Source organism: Dioscorea cayenensis, chromosome 10, assembly GCF_009730915.1.
Source record: "Dioscorea cayenensis subsp. rotundata cultivar TDr96_F1 chromosome 10, TDr96_F1_v2_PseudoChromosome.rev07_lg8_w22 25.fasta, whole genome shotgun sequence".
Classification (NCBI taxonomy): domain Eukaryota; kingdom Viridiplantae; phylum Streptophyta; class Magnoliopsida; order Dioscoreales; family Dioscoreaceae; genus Dioscorea; species Dioscorea cayenensis.
In genome coordinates this window covers 20,366,828-20,382,161 of record NC_052480.1, presented here as the reverse complement: position 1 = coordinate 20,382,161, position 15,334 = coordinate 20,366,828, and positions in this window count along the sequence as shown.

Sequence of the window (15,334 nt, the reverse complement as noted above, 5' to 3'; positions counted from 1 at the left end):
CATGCTTAGCAACCAAAGAACAAGGGGCATGCTTTAAAGAAGCACGCCTAATCATGAAAAAAGCATGTAAGCAAATTTGGTTCTAGTTTATGTATATTCAAACCTGATTTCGAGGCTTAAATCCATGCATGGATCATTCATCAAGAAGAAAAAGATAGGAATAACAAGTTAGATCACTATATCTAGGGGAGAAAGCATACCTTTAGCCCGAGGATGGAAACAAAGTAGAGCGAAGAGATCTAGATCCAAAATTGAGTGAAACACGTGCAAAACCTGTCAAACACACCACAAGATTATCGAAAACAAAGAGAGCAGACTCAGAGGAGAAAAGAGGGTTGAAAGTGGTGCTTGTCGGAGGCCATTTTATGAATAAGAAAATTCAAAAATAGAATTATTGTGCAAAAGCACACCCAAATAGCACAGGCGTGCTTCGTGACCATGTATCCTCCTAGAAATAAGGAAAATGAAATTTGGGAAGCACAACCATGCTTTAGGCTGTGCTTATGGCTATGCAGTATGTAGGAAAACTCTCAATGTGCTGAAAAAATACTGCTCGACCGTGCTAAGGGCATGTGGGATCTACTTTTGGTAGCATGACCAAAAGCACGGGCGTGCTCTTTTCCTGTGCTTACCCCTACACAGTTTTTCTCCAACTCCTGTGAAATGCACGACTGTGGTTTAGTCGGGATTGCTCAGGGGAGTTTCCAAGCCTCAAATTTACCTTTTTTTCACAATGCTAACCCTACAGTGAATTGTCCTAATACCTTTTCATGGAAAATAGACAACAGAATTTCACCCAAAATACCAAGAATTCATGAATAAGAGACCAAACACATCACCAACAAATTAACTAAAACAAACACACACAACTAACTAAACTAAAATAAATTACTAAAACAAAAACCAATGATGCTTCGGCTTCCTCCCAAGGCGCACTTGTTTTACGTCACCAGCTTGATATTCCTGTTCATGCAGAATGGAGGGTCATAGTGTAGATTCCCTTTACTAGTACCTATAATAGAGAAACAAAAATAAGGAGGTAGTGTCTCGATTAAATGCATCTCACCCACACTTAATTCTATCAAAGATATGTGTTCATGAGATGCTATGGATGAATTCTTCTTCTTCTTAGGAGAGAGTTTCTTCCACCATTTCTTGTTTCGAGAGACTTTATTCTTGGGTAATTTAAGTCCCTGCCCCTGTTCAACTATGACATCTTGGTGGTGATTCCCTTCCACCATTCCTTCGGAAGTTCTTTCTCTTCTTCAAATAGTTCAGATAATTCACCCTTCATCCACATGTCCTACACAAAGTCAGATACAAAATCATCAAATCACATCCAAAGCATAACAAGCATTATCAAAATCCATCAAGTGGCGCATGGCGTCCCGAAGTTTAAAAACCACTTCTTCGTCACCCACTCTTAGGACCATCCAACTATCCTTAACTTCAATCAATGCTTGAGATGTTGCCAAGAAAGGTCACCCAAGAATCAGGGGCACTTCTACTTTCTCATCCATATCCAAGATGAAAAAATCTACCGGAAATATAATCCTATCCACCTTTACCAAGATATCCTCAATAATTCTAATTAGATGGTGGATAGATCTATCAGCAAGTTGAAGTGTCATCTTTGTCAGTTTGGGCTTGCCAAGCCCTAGCTTTAAGAAGATCTTGTAAGGCATCAAATTTATGCTTGCTCCTAGGTCAGCAAGTGCCTTCTTATCCACAACTCTCCTAATAGTACAAGGGATGATGAATCCCTAGGTCCTCTTTCTTGGGGATCTCGTTTGTAATAATTGTCGAACATTCCTTATTGAGTGTCACCATGGGCACTTCTTCCAACCTTCTATTTGTTTGTCAGCAGCTCAATGTGAAAAGTCTTAAACATCTAGAGAAATTTCATAAAATTTTCGTCTTGCTGATCCTTTTTTACCTTACCAGGGTAAGGCAGCTTAGACTAATAATCCATTTCACTAGGCTTCTCCTTGCCCTTGTCCTTTGACTTTTCCTCATCATCAAGATCATAGGTTTTCTCTTCAGTTATGTCTACTTGAGATTCTATAGCCTTTTTGTCTATTTCCTGAACTGTTGATGGGGCCAACTCCTTGCCACTTCTCAATGTAATTTCCTTAAGGGATTCCTGAGTTCAACTTTGTGTTACTTAGGAAAGACCCTCATGGGTGTTCAACTAGTGTCATTACAATTTGGGAAACTTGATGCCTCAAATTTTGTAATGAGGCTTGTTGATTTCTAATTATCTCTTCATGCTTGGTGAAATGAACATCATTTACTTAGATGTACCATGCCAACAATGTCTCTAGACTCAGCCCTTTCCCTCCTATTGTGAGTGCTAAAATTGTTGAGGTTGGGCTGCGTTTTATTGCCCAAATCCCCCTTAACCTCACCATTGTTGGTTCTAAGAATAGGTAGGGTGGTTCCCTAGCTGGGGTTGTAAGTGTTGCTGAATGAGTTTTTTTAGTACAGATTGTTGCTACCCACATAGTCAACTTACTTAGAAGAACCAACACTCCCATTAGATGGTAAATAACTAGGGCCAGCTTGAACTTCCCATGATTCATAACTCATAATAGGGGCTTGGGTTTGTACTTACATGATGTCCAACCTTTTCGAGATTACTTGGACTTGTGCCACCAATGTTGTCAAAGCATCCACCTCATAGATACCGGCCGCCTTGATTAGCTTGTTCCTCTTAGAACTCTACTAATCTCCATTGGTAGCTATCTCCTCTATGAAGTTCTGTGTTGCATTAGGTTGCTTGCTACATAATGAACCCCCGGCTACCGCATCTAACATCTATTTAGTTGCCACATTCAGTCCATTGTAAAAAAAATCTGTATGTGCATCACTCTATAATCCCATGTTGTGGGCACTTTCTCAACAGTTCTTTGTACCTCTTCCAAGTATCATAAAGAGTCTCGGACTCCAAATACCTATAGGAAGAGATATCACTTCTCAACTTGGTGAACTTCACCAGAGGAAAATAGCATGTGAGAAACTTCTCTGCCAATTATGCCCATGTAGTGATTGACCTTTTCGGTAAGGGACTTAGCCATTGCTTGGCCCTTTCCTCGCACTGAAATGGAAAGAATTATAGGCAACTGGATCCTTAGACAAGTTGTTCACCTTGAAAGTATCACATATCTCCAAAAAGCTTGCCAGATGGGCATAAGGATCCTCATCTTGAAATCCATCGAATTGGCACAATCACTGCACCATCTAAATGAAGTTGGGCTTCAACTCAAAATTGTTCACCTCAAGATTTGGACTTGCATAGTATGAGATACTCCACTGATTTCCGGCCATGTGTGGTTCCTGATCAACTTCCACTCTCACTTTTATAGACTTTGACTCTCCCTACTATATTGTTCTTAGTCTTCTTCGAAGAGTTCTTTCAATGTCGGGATCAAGCTCAACCAATGATGATGAGATTTCACGAGAATGCAAAAGTGCCTACACACAAAAAAAAACAAAATTAGAAACCAAAAGAAAAGCAAAAATATGATAAATGTGCAAAGAAATAAAAATGTCTAGATTAGTAAAAGCAAAACTTTCTCAAAATTTGTTAGTCCCTAGCAAAGGTGCCAAAAACTTGATATGTCTACACGGGTCATATGAAATAGTACAATGTACCCAAGTGAGTGGGATAGTCAAATTCACTGGGACTGGAAAGCTCTCTATACTTGTTGATTTTCTAGTATCTAACCTAATCAAAGGGTTGTGAGAATTCTATCTAAGAAACTAAAATGAGAAAATAGGATAGAGGAGATTGGATAGAGTTTAGAACTAGGTAAAATATCAATAGAAAGAGCAGTGCCCCGAACAACTCCCCTTGCCAAATGTAATGACTCCTAAATTGACTATTGGGTACATTTCCATGGATCTCAGGATAAAACCATAAAGAGGAGGGTTCGACACCATACACCCTATCTCTAGGCTCACACTCAATCCTTTTTCCTTATGTGTACCCTAATTAGATGGATTTCTAAATTGTCACCTAGCCGGCTGAGATACAACTATGGCAAACATGCTCATCAAGATTTGCAATTACAACTCTAGTAGGAATACACATTATGTTTTACTAATGCAACTATGGTAACTCACATGTCGAGTTTTGTAACTACAACTATGGCAATCATGCACATGGAGTTTTGCATCACAATATAAAACATAGAAAAAATCACAAGGAAACTCGATAATGAAAACTTTACAAGCGAAGGTTCATAGCTTGGGGCACCGAATGATGGTTAGCCCCTCATGGTCTTACAAAGCTAATAAAGATCAAGGAAAGAAAATAAAAGAGAATCTATATCTCCCTTCTTGCTTACCAAATCTCATTGATGAATGCCCAATGAAGTTCCTGCCGACTTAGCTCCACTCCCACGGTGTTTTCTTGGTCTAGATCTAGCCCAAATTGCCACTAAGAGCAGTCCTAACCGTTGTCCCAAAAGAATAGAAATTGAATTCCCCATTACAACCATAACTTTAGGCTTAAAAGGGTTGTTCCTGATATAAGTACGGTTGTGCTCTTAACTGTGCTCTTTACGGGATGTCTTAGGATATGTTTTCGGTGCAAAAAGTGGTAATCCAGTAAACTGCATGGGAAAAAGCACGAGCGTGCTTCCCAACCATGCTTAGAGCCCTGATGTCATGCTCCACTTTTGGTGAAAACTCCTATAAACTACAAGAGCAGAAGCACAGGTGTGCTTCCAATACACGACCATGCTCTGGGATCTGAAATCGTTCTTCCCTTGTTTTGAAGAATTTCACTAAATCCTGAGATTTGCACTGTCAAAAGCACTAGTGTGCTTTCTGACCGTGCTTCTCGTGTTACAGTGTAATTGAGGTCATTTTGTGTTGAATTCATTTCAAATCTTATTCTTTTGTCCCAAAGATCTACTTGCTTGTACAATTAAGTTTAAATACCCAAACTAGCATTGAATTACACATAATTATATGCTAAAACACAAGCTAATCATGTAAATAGGGTATGTAAAATGTCTATATAACATGTACTCATCAAAGTTGAAGATGTGGTGAGCGAGGATAAGGTTGTGGAGAAACCTATCGTGAAGGAGTATCAACCAAGGATTCCATGCACTTCATGGCTCAAGAAAGGAGAAATGTATGATCAATATAAAAGGTTCTTAGAATTGTTCAAACAATTACATTTTAACCTTCCCTTGAGACATTTGCTCAAATGCCAATTTTTGAAGGATCTTGATAAGTGCTTGAAAACTCATATTTTACATATCATTCATACTACATTCAGCATGAGATTTTACATGTTTAGCACCATACTAGTACAGAATTTCATTCTTTTGTTCACGATAGGCTTTTATTTCATCTAGGACTAAAGAAGCAAATATGGAGGCATTTTGAAGCAAAGAAGATCAACTTGCTAAACCGAAGCATTATCACGGCTCACAATGACCATGTTCAGATGTCACCATGGTTGTTTACCACTTCCATCATGACCGTGACTCAGCCATGCAAGGGTGGAGCCACAGAAGACAACAAAGAAGTCACCACGGCTTCCACAACAGTCGTTGTGGATTATAATACCCATAACCAATTCACACAACGCCGAGACAAACTATGCTAGGACTTGACTTGTGGCCCAAGCAAGAAAATTTACTCACCACAGCCTTGATAAAGGGCATGGTGAGGCCGTGGCAGACTAGGATTATAAATACCTCTAGGTTTCATAATCAAAGGAGGATTCTTTTGCCAAAATTGGTTAGAAGTGGCCAAATTTCTAGAGACCTGTGTGGCTGGAGATGAGATTCATCATTATTTCAACAGATTCTGATGAGTTTCTCGAGGAGGATTTAATGTGCATTGATAGTGGAGAGCACACAAAGAGATTCGGTGTTTACTTAACAATTTTAGGATCTTCTCAACCTCAACCATCGATACCCTATTGGATGGAGCTAGTTTAGGAATTATTTGCTATTTCTTTCTGTGGATTATTGTTATCCATTGGTTAATATTTTTATATCCATTAGAGGATACCAATTTGAGAGGAATTACATGTCAATGTACCTTAACCTTTACTTGTGAATCTTTATCGGCAATAATATATTATTTCTAGTTATCTTGGATTCATTACATGATTGTTTGATGCTATGTTGTTGATGTTGTATGGAAGAGATTACCACACATTAGAACACCCATGCCTTGTTAGATCTATGTATGTGCTAAAAGATTAGGCATAACTAGGTTTCTAGAATAGGGTTTGATTAGCCCATTTTGTGGAGTTCTTATACATAAGGCGGACATAAGAGACTGGGGTGGAAGATATTCCATCTTAAGTTCCTAGTGTTTAAGACCTAGTTGCGAAGAGATTGGGACTAATAGGCCCTTGAATTCCCCCGGTCCAACACTAAATCAAATTGTCACCTCTTAACATTATATCACAAGTAATTATTGAGGGAATCGTCATATGATTTACCCAACTCCTTCCAATTGCAGTTCACGATTCTCAATTGTATTTTATTAATTAGTTTGTAGGAATAGATTTAAGAATGAACATAGACGTCAGGCTATTTATTAGGTGAAAAGAAAGTAATAGGAGCCTCTCACTGTTCCTTGAAGAATACGACCCTCATGCTCACCCACAAGATATTACTTGATGACCCGTGCACTTGCAGTATATACACGTAAATTGTGAATCAAATTTTGTTACCAATGAAAAAAAAACTTGGAGATGTGTTGATGGTGATATTAAGTAAAGAGTGCTTAGCTATCCTCCAAACCAAATTTCCCAAAAAGTTAAAGTCTAGAGAACTTCACTATTCCATATGTTATTGGAGATTCTATAAAAAGAGTGACACACCCTTTGCATGTGTGTATCGCAAGTGCACAGGTCGTCAAAGTAATAAAATACCCCGGTGAGTGGATAGTCGAATCCACAGGGAATATTTGCTCGGAAACACAGGTATTGCTACTTAACTACAGTGAAAACCAAGTTGTGATGTTGATTCAAAATGTCAATGTAAATAAAAGTAAAAAGAGAAAAGAACAAGCAAAAGGAATAAGGAAAGGCAATCGATAGTATAATGGGGTACCTAGACAATGGTTACCCTAGGACTATTATCTCAAGTGCAAGACTAGTATTATACCCCCTAAATGAAGTTTAATGTGTCATGGAAATCCAAAGACACACGGTCCCAAACCTAAGGTCAACCGTGACTATCCCGTACACTATGCCCGGTAGAAAGGGATACTCTTTACGCCTCACACTGTGGAGGGTTGTTTGAAGCTCTAGGGTTTCCAAGTGATAAATCCTATTCCTTAATATAGATCTAATACTTTGGTCCAGGCGAAAGACCCCTAGTCACAATGAAGCCCTAGCACTAAGGATTACTTCAACACTTCACTCTATTGCTAGCACAACTAAGCCTCAGTGGAGTTCGTCTCTTAGCACTTCACTCTATCATGACCGCAAAGAACTCTTGAAGTATGGAGGTAGGATAAATCACATCGGAAGGGAAAGGGGACGTTCCGCTACCTCTCGACTCACCCTATCGACCCTCTTTAATCTTGCTTTATCTAATCCTAATGTAGTGGCACTCATTTACAAGGATTACCAAGATAGATTCTCAACCCTAGTGTCACTCTAAGGGAAAATCAAATCAACAAGCATTCAAAGTTGAAACTCAATTAAAACATCAATTAAAGAAGCATAATAAGAGTCAATGAAACAAAATCATCCTAAGGTTTACAAGTCTAAGTACCCACTAGGGGTTTAGCTCTCCATGGAGCAATACAAAAGCAAATATGAAATCAAGGATAAGTGTAAGCAATCCATAGAGAAAACCCCCTTGTAGTCTGTATCGATGATTTTGTGGAGCCGCCTCATCTTCTCCAAAGGAACTCGATGTCGAAGGCCATAGAACCACTCCAAAAATCCAGCAAAAGCCTCTCCAAACCCTAGCAGCCTCTCCCCAGAAGATAGGCCCAAGATAGGAAGAAGATTCCCAAATAAAACTCTCAAAGCGGTATTTATAGGGCTGAAATCGGGCATCCATATGGGTGAGTGGAATTTCCACATGGCTGTGTGAATTTCCAGGTCTTCATTTCCTCTTCGCTGTGAACAGTAACTTTTACAGTGATTTTGCTATAGTACTGCTATAGTACTTCACTGGAATGCTCCCAAATCCACTCTTTTCATCAAGGCCACATGAATGGGCACACATCTACATAGTAGATCACATCGTGTCTTCGATGAAACCACATTAACAAAGCTCTTGATAATGTTGCACAAGTCAGAACATATGAGTGTGACTACCTTTGTGCCCCTCCACGTTGTGTATTCACTTGAACACAATGGAGGTTGGTACACACCCACATGTCTTTGAGCACAACTTGTGTCTTCACATTTTTTCAATCTAAGAACTTCATCAACAATTGCGTCCAAGATCTATTTTTGCTCCCTTTTCTTCAAAACTTGTCTCCACAACCCTAAATGCACAAAAGAACACAAATACACATGAGTGAGCTATAAAATCTGAGAAAAGTAGTGCTTAATGTAAGAAAAGTATACTTCATATTACTTATACACAATCACTTATCAGAGAGTGCATTGGCCGACTTGGGTGTAAGTATCAATGTCATCCCTTATAAGTTTTTCATGAAATTATGATTGAAGGAGCCAACTCCAACTAAGAGAACAATCGAATTAGCTGACTGATCAATTCATCACCCTAGGGGTATGATATAAGACATATTAGTGAAGGTGCAATGGTTCATTTTCTTGATTGACTTTGTAATCGTTGATGTTGATAAAGATGTGGAAATACCATTGATTTTGGGCCACCCATTCCTTGCAACATTCAAAGCACTAATAGATGTGAATGATGGTCAAATAGTGTTGCTAGTTGGTGATGAAAAAGTGGTGTTCGAGCTCCACCAGGTAATGAGGCACTCATCGAGTGAGGATGATACTTGTTTTTCAATTGATGCTAATAATGTCTTAATTTCTGAATGTGTGTAGGAAATCCTAGAGGAAGACCTATTGGGTGCATTACTTGGGCAAGGAGAAGATCTGTCTTAGAACTTGAAGAAGCCATTTCTATATCCTTCAATGTGGAAAATGACACTGAAGAGCCAACAAAAGTTAAAACCAAGTGCGGTTAGTACCATTGAGTCATATGCATTTAATTCCTGCCTGAAGTACTTTCCTATGAGATCTTTTTCAATTTCTAAACTTGTTGCTTACTTGGGATGTGAAATTGGTCATTAGAGGAAGGAAGTGCTCTATCTTCATGAGACTCCTTGAGCTTTATAGGTACATTAAGCTAGCAAGCACTTTTTGAGAGGAAACCCAAGTTTCTTGCTATAGTTTTCATACTTTAGTTCATTGTTTTGAGTTTTAAATAAATCATGATTTGAATTATTTCTAGTCATAATTTACAAGCAATTAGAACCTTCTTCGTTTCACAATGTTGTCCAAAATGCCTTATATTAGTTATGCTTTAACATTTGAGGACATTTAGATCAAATTGAGTTATGGAAACAAGATAATTGTTATTTGGGAACAGTACATGGGCAGTACACGCCCGTGTATCTTGCCGTGTAACTCTCTTTTTTTGTTCAAATTACACAAATTTTTTAAAACATAGATTTATGATGTGTTCTCCGCAAGTGCATAGGTCGCACACAAGTAATAAAGTAGTACTCCGTAAGGGGTAGGGTTGTCGAACCACAGGGACTGGACTCAAAGTACTAATTGATCTTCTAATGTCTAACCGATAATCTATGGTTGGTAAAAGGGTTACCACTAAATCCTAAAGGGAGGAAGGATGATAGGTAAGGATTGGAATGGAATTGGGTGAGATACACAGAGATAGAGCGGTACCTCGGACTAATCTCCTGGAGAAATGTGCAATGGACTTGCTCCTAATACCTACTAGGTACATCTTAAGGTTCTTGTGTGTGCTCAAGAGCAATGTTGCATCCATGGTTCTCAAATACACCAAGGATAGCTAAGGTAATTGTGTATATATGCAAATTGAACACATCAAGTTATACAACCACATCATTAAACACAAGAAACCAATAGAACTCCGTAGATATACTAAAAGCAAGTAAATCAACATAACACATAAGCATCCATGTTCATAGATCTGGGGCACTAGAGAGTGGCTAGCCAGTCACAATTATACAAATCATTACAAAGCTAAGGAAAACAAAAGATAAAGAAGCCATGAAAAACTCCCTTCTTTGCTTCTCAACCACTCTGAAGGTGCTCCGATGAAGTTCCGCCGGCTTAGCTCCGCTCCACTCATGATCTTGCACCGTAGCTCCACTCTAGCCCCAGAAAAAGTGGAAGGAAAGAGCTTGGCAGCTTCCCAACAAGAAGAAAGAAGAAAAGATCCCCTCAAATGACCTAGATCTGGGCTTAAAAAATGGTTTTTGGGGTGAGCACAATCGTGCTTAGGGGGTGCTTCTCTCCCTGAATATCTCGAGAAAGTCGAGGTAATAGAATCATAGAAATTCAGTATAAGTACACTCCTACTTCTCAATAGAGAACGGTCATGCAAGGAGCACACAAACCGTGCTTTTCTCCAGACTTGTGCTATAGTAACTTAGCCAAAGTGATGTTACTACAGTGACAGTGCTTCGCCTGCTGCAGAAATCGCCTAGAATATTCAGGGGTGAGACATGGTCATGCTCAGATTGTGCTTCACATAGAACACTGTAATTTCACATCTTTTCATACTGTAATTGCGCCGAATTCTGCTCCTTTGCACATGAACCTGTTTTCCTACACAGATACACAATAATACCCATAAAAGCACAGAATCACAATAAATAAATGCTTAAAGACAAGATAAAAACATGAAAATGGTATGGAAATATATATATATATGAAATGCACTCATCAATTTACACAAGCATGGAGGGAGATACATAGCCGTATATTCAACCGTATATATCTCTGGATGGGCATCACATTCATTTGTTTTGCAAACAGAGAAATACACATGTAGGTAAACAAATACACAGCATTTGCACGGCTGTTTAACTCTATAACTAAATGGTTACGTTGTTACTCTGTAGGTAAACAAATACACATGTGGTGAGATACACGTCCTTGTCCTTTTACCTGTGTACTTTGAGAAGAGAAAGGGGATCTCCTTGCACCTCTTTCTCCCTTTATTCACCCTTGTTTCCCCTACACGTTCACTATGTTATTGATGTGGCACCCAAAAGTAAACGGGGTCATCAAGTAATACCCTGTGAGTGACATAGGGTCATATTCCACAAGGCAAAGAAGCTACCCTTACTTCCTCTTTACTTATTATTTAGGCTACAAATCAGAGTGCAAGTGTTCTAAACTAGTAAAAGGGAATAAAAACTACTAAAAGGAGAATGTAAACATGCCGGAATGAAAGAGTAGGAAATCTAAAGGAAAAAACAGTCACGGATGCGGATTCCCTCGAGGCTACTTATGCTCGAAGAATGCTAAGTTTACAAGGTAGTGGTGATTTATGGACCAAGAGATTCTTAAAGTAGGTAATCCCAAATCCCTCGGTGATTATCCCTAATTCCATACGAGTATTGGTCCAGAATTTCTTCCGACCAAATCCTGCTATAATTGCAATGGGGATAGGGAATTCTCTAATTAGCATCAAATACACATCTAGGTTCATCTCTAATGGTTGGAAGTGTACAAAATACCGAAAGCCTTCAGTGTATTTGTACATGTATCCTTTTCAAGCTAAGCTAGTCTAATATAAGGGTGTATCCTCCGCATCCAAGTACAACCTAGGAGCAAACCATAGAGTTTTCATGTAGTTCAACACATCAAAGAACACAAAGCTTTGAATCACAAAATCAAACTACATGCATTCAAAGCAAACTAAGCATTCATACAAGCCAGTTCACCCCAAGGTTCACCGACATCGGGTGACCTTAGAGTTTAGACATCCATACATGTAAATACAAGGTTCAACATGATGAAAACAACTAAAAACAATCATAAGCAAGACTCCATCAAAGTTTAGAAGCCGAATGATGCTTTGGATCGCATAGAAAGCTTCCACGCGTGCCACAATGGGGTGGCTTCCCTCATCGTATCCAATCCTCTATAAGTGGGAATGAGGGTAGATCTAGCCAATGTATGTCATTCTCATCAATTTCCTCTTAAAAAATGCCTTCAATCAACTTCTTTCAACTCGGATCAATAGTTGGGGGAGTGAGGAGCTCAAGAGAGGGATGATAAATAGTTCAAATACTCTAAAACTCCTTTTAAACCCTCTCTTAGGATGGCTTCACAGTCTGGTTCATGGGCGTGAAGATGCCAGTGAGAGCCTCGGGATTTTTGACGAAACTTTCATAAAGTGCTACAGTAAAATACTACAGCAAGTTGTAGATTCATCAACTAGCTTGCGGGCATCTTCATTGCCATCAAGTTTCCCATCAACAAAACTCGAGACTTTACAAATTCTTCATCCTGCTATGCTATAGTACTTGCTACCATTGCTATAGTGCTTGAGGCCCTAAAACACCATTTTTGGTGTAGATTTATTCCTGAATGCGTTCCTGGGCTCACCTAAGCTTCTTCTAAGCATGTAACACAAACAGAATTGATTAAACAACACAAAGGACATCGAATTATCAAAGAATACATTAATACTACTGAAATTATACACATAAAATACATACATTTAGGTGTTTATCAGTTATCGCTCTCCAAATTCTTTCCATTCTCTTCCATACTTACTCTTCATTTTTTAGCAAACCTAGTTGCACCATTTGGTTGTTGTTTCATCACAACTCACTCCTATCATCTCGTCTCAAACCCTAGATCACCTTTCATTTATCATTAAGTTTTCACGAATTTATTCTTGCATTTTATTTGTTTTATGGTTCCATTCTTTTGGTAAAACTATTTTGTATGATCCATATAATAGTTTAGAACTTAGATCTGTAGTTTTCACCTAGAAAATGTGATGATTGAACTTAGGGTTTAGAAACATGGGCACTTGAGAAGTTAAACGGGCATGTTCTCACTCGTGTAACCCCTCACACTAGAGAGGAAGATAACTAGTACACAGTCCCTAGCCAAAGTTACACGGGCGTGTTCATGTTCATGTAGTTCATTGATAAACGCCTAAGTGTGTGTATTCTATATGTATATTTATTGTACTATTCATGTATTAATTAAAGATTCAATGCCCTTTTGTGATAAAATTGGTCTTACTCGTGTTACAATCCTCAAGGCTGCCCAAGTGAGCTTGAGAACTAAAATGAGAAAGAAAGCGACACCGAAAATGACGTTTTGGAGCAGTAGGTACTATAGAAACACTATAATAGGCACTGTAGAATGAAGGAGTTAGGAAAAGGTGAAGTCTTGGGTTTTGTTGATGGATTTTCTAACGGCCATAAAAACGGCCATGAATCGGCTGAAGAATACACAGGTTTATTGTAGCAATTAATGTAGAATTTCACTGTAGTACTTCACAAAAATCTTTAGGTAGAAATCCTGAGGCAGTTATGGGTTCCTTCACGCCCATGAATTAGACCATTAAGCTAACCTGAGAATGACTTTAAAAGAAGTTTTTAGGGTTTTTTTAGGGAAATTCATCTCCACCTTTAGTTCCGGCGTAAAGAAAGCTCAAGAAGACATTCTTAGGAGTGGAAATCGAAGGAAGAAGCAAGATTTGGCAAGATCTCCCCTCATCTCCTACTGTAGAGGCTTGTAGAGAACAAGGAAGCCATCCCCTTGGTGGCATTGTTGGAAGCTCTCCATGGCTTGTTACTCCACAGTCATCACTTGAGGGACTTTTATGTTGCTTTATTTGGTTGTTTTTATAGATTTGAATATGTATTTTGTTAGCATGAACAACTAAGCCCCAATATCAACGGATGTTGGTGAACCTTGGGGTGAACTTGTGTAGTTGGATGTTTGGATCTATTTTATTGCAATTGGTGTGTTTGAGATTCAAGATTGGTGCACTTTGATACATTAGTTTACACAAGAACTCTGTATATCGATTTCTAGGTTGTACTTGGTGTTGTGACCAATGCCCTTGTACTAAACACACTTAGCTTGAAAGGGATTCATATACAAATACACCATGACCATCGAGTATTTTGTGCCCCTCCAACATTAGAGTTGGACCTAGTTTGAGTATCGACCCTAATTAGAGATTTCCCAGCATTTAATGCGATCATAGGAGGATGTGGTTGGAAGAAATTCCCTATCATTACTCGTATTGGATTAGGGGTCAATTTCCGTAACCATCGGGTTGATCTATCTTAAGAATCTCTTGGTCCAAACCACCAATGTATGTTAGTCCTAGCATCCTTCTCACTTTAGTAGCCCCATGGGAATCTACATCCGTGACTAGTTTCATCCCTTGATTTTCACTACCCGTTTTTACCTTGACTATAAACTCGATCCTAGAGTTCTTTTCATTTCCTTTTGTAGTTAGAACACTCACTTGAGCCTGCAGGCTAAATACCGCGCAAAGAGGAAATAAGGGTAGCTCCTTAAGCCCTGGGAATATGACCCTCCCTTGCTTGCGCGAGAGGTATTACTTGATGAGTGCACTTGCGGGTGTATACATCGCAACATTCATGGTGTGGAGGACTTTAGACAAGAAACTGGGGTACACAATCCCAACTCAAGATACACGGATATGTTCTTGCTTGTGGAACTCTTGAGTTAGAGAACTTTCACTACACACAGGACATTTCTTGTGAAAACATGAGATACACGGCCGTATACCAAGCCATGTTGTTCACTGTTTCCTCATTTTTATATTTTCTTGTGAATTCTAACTTAGTTTTAGTTGTGCACAAAATGGTGAACACAAAGAAAATCACACATAGGCCCAAGAGGGGAGTGGTCTACTACCGCATAGGCTTCCCAGTAGTTTAGTGCACCTGCTCACCAAGAACGGTACACCCAACTCTCCCAATCATCAACTAGGCTATACGAACTTCTCCCTTTACCTTGGACTATAAGTCACGGAGTTCACCTAGACACTAGAGTATGCAGTGTTGGAGACATACTTACCAATGGCATTCCTTAGCAGACCAGGTGGCACAAAATCAGTCGAGACCTTTACTACTGACACGCGTCCGAATATGCGTGTAAACCGCAAGTGCACGGGTGTCGAAGTAATAATTACCCCGGTGAGTGGGTAGTCGAATCCACAGGGAACAAGGCTACTAGTACTAACTTCTTCTCTGCTTTCTAACCTAATGATAAATGGAAAGGTGTGGTGATCTAATGTGCGAAGAAATGAATACCAGAGACGAATATGCAAGGGTTAAATGGATGGAGATTTCAATC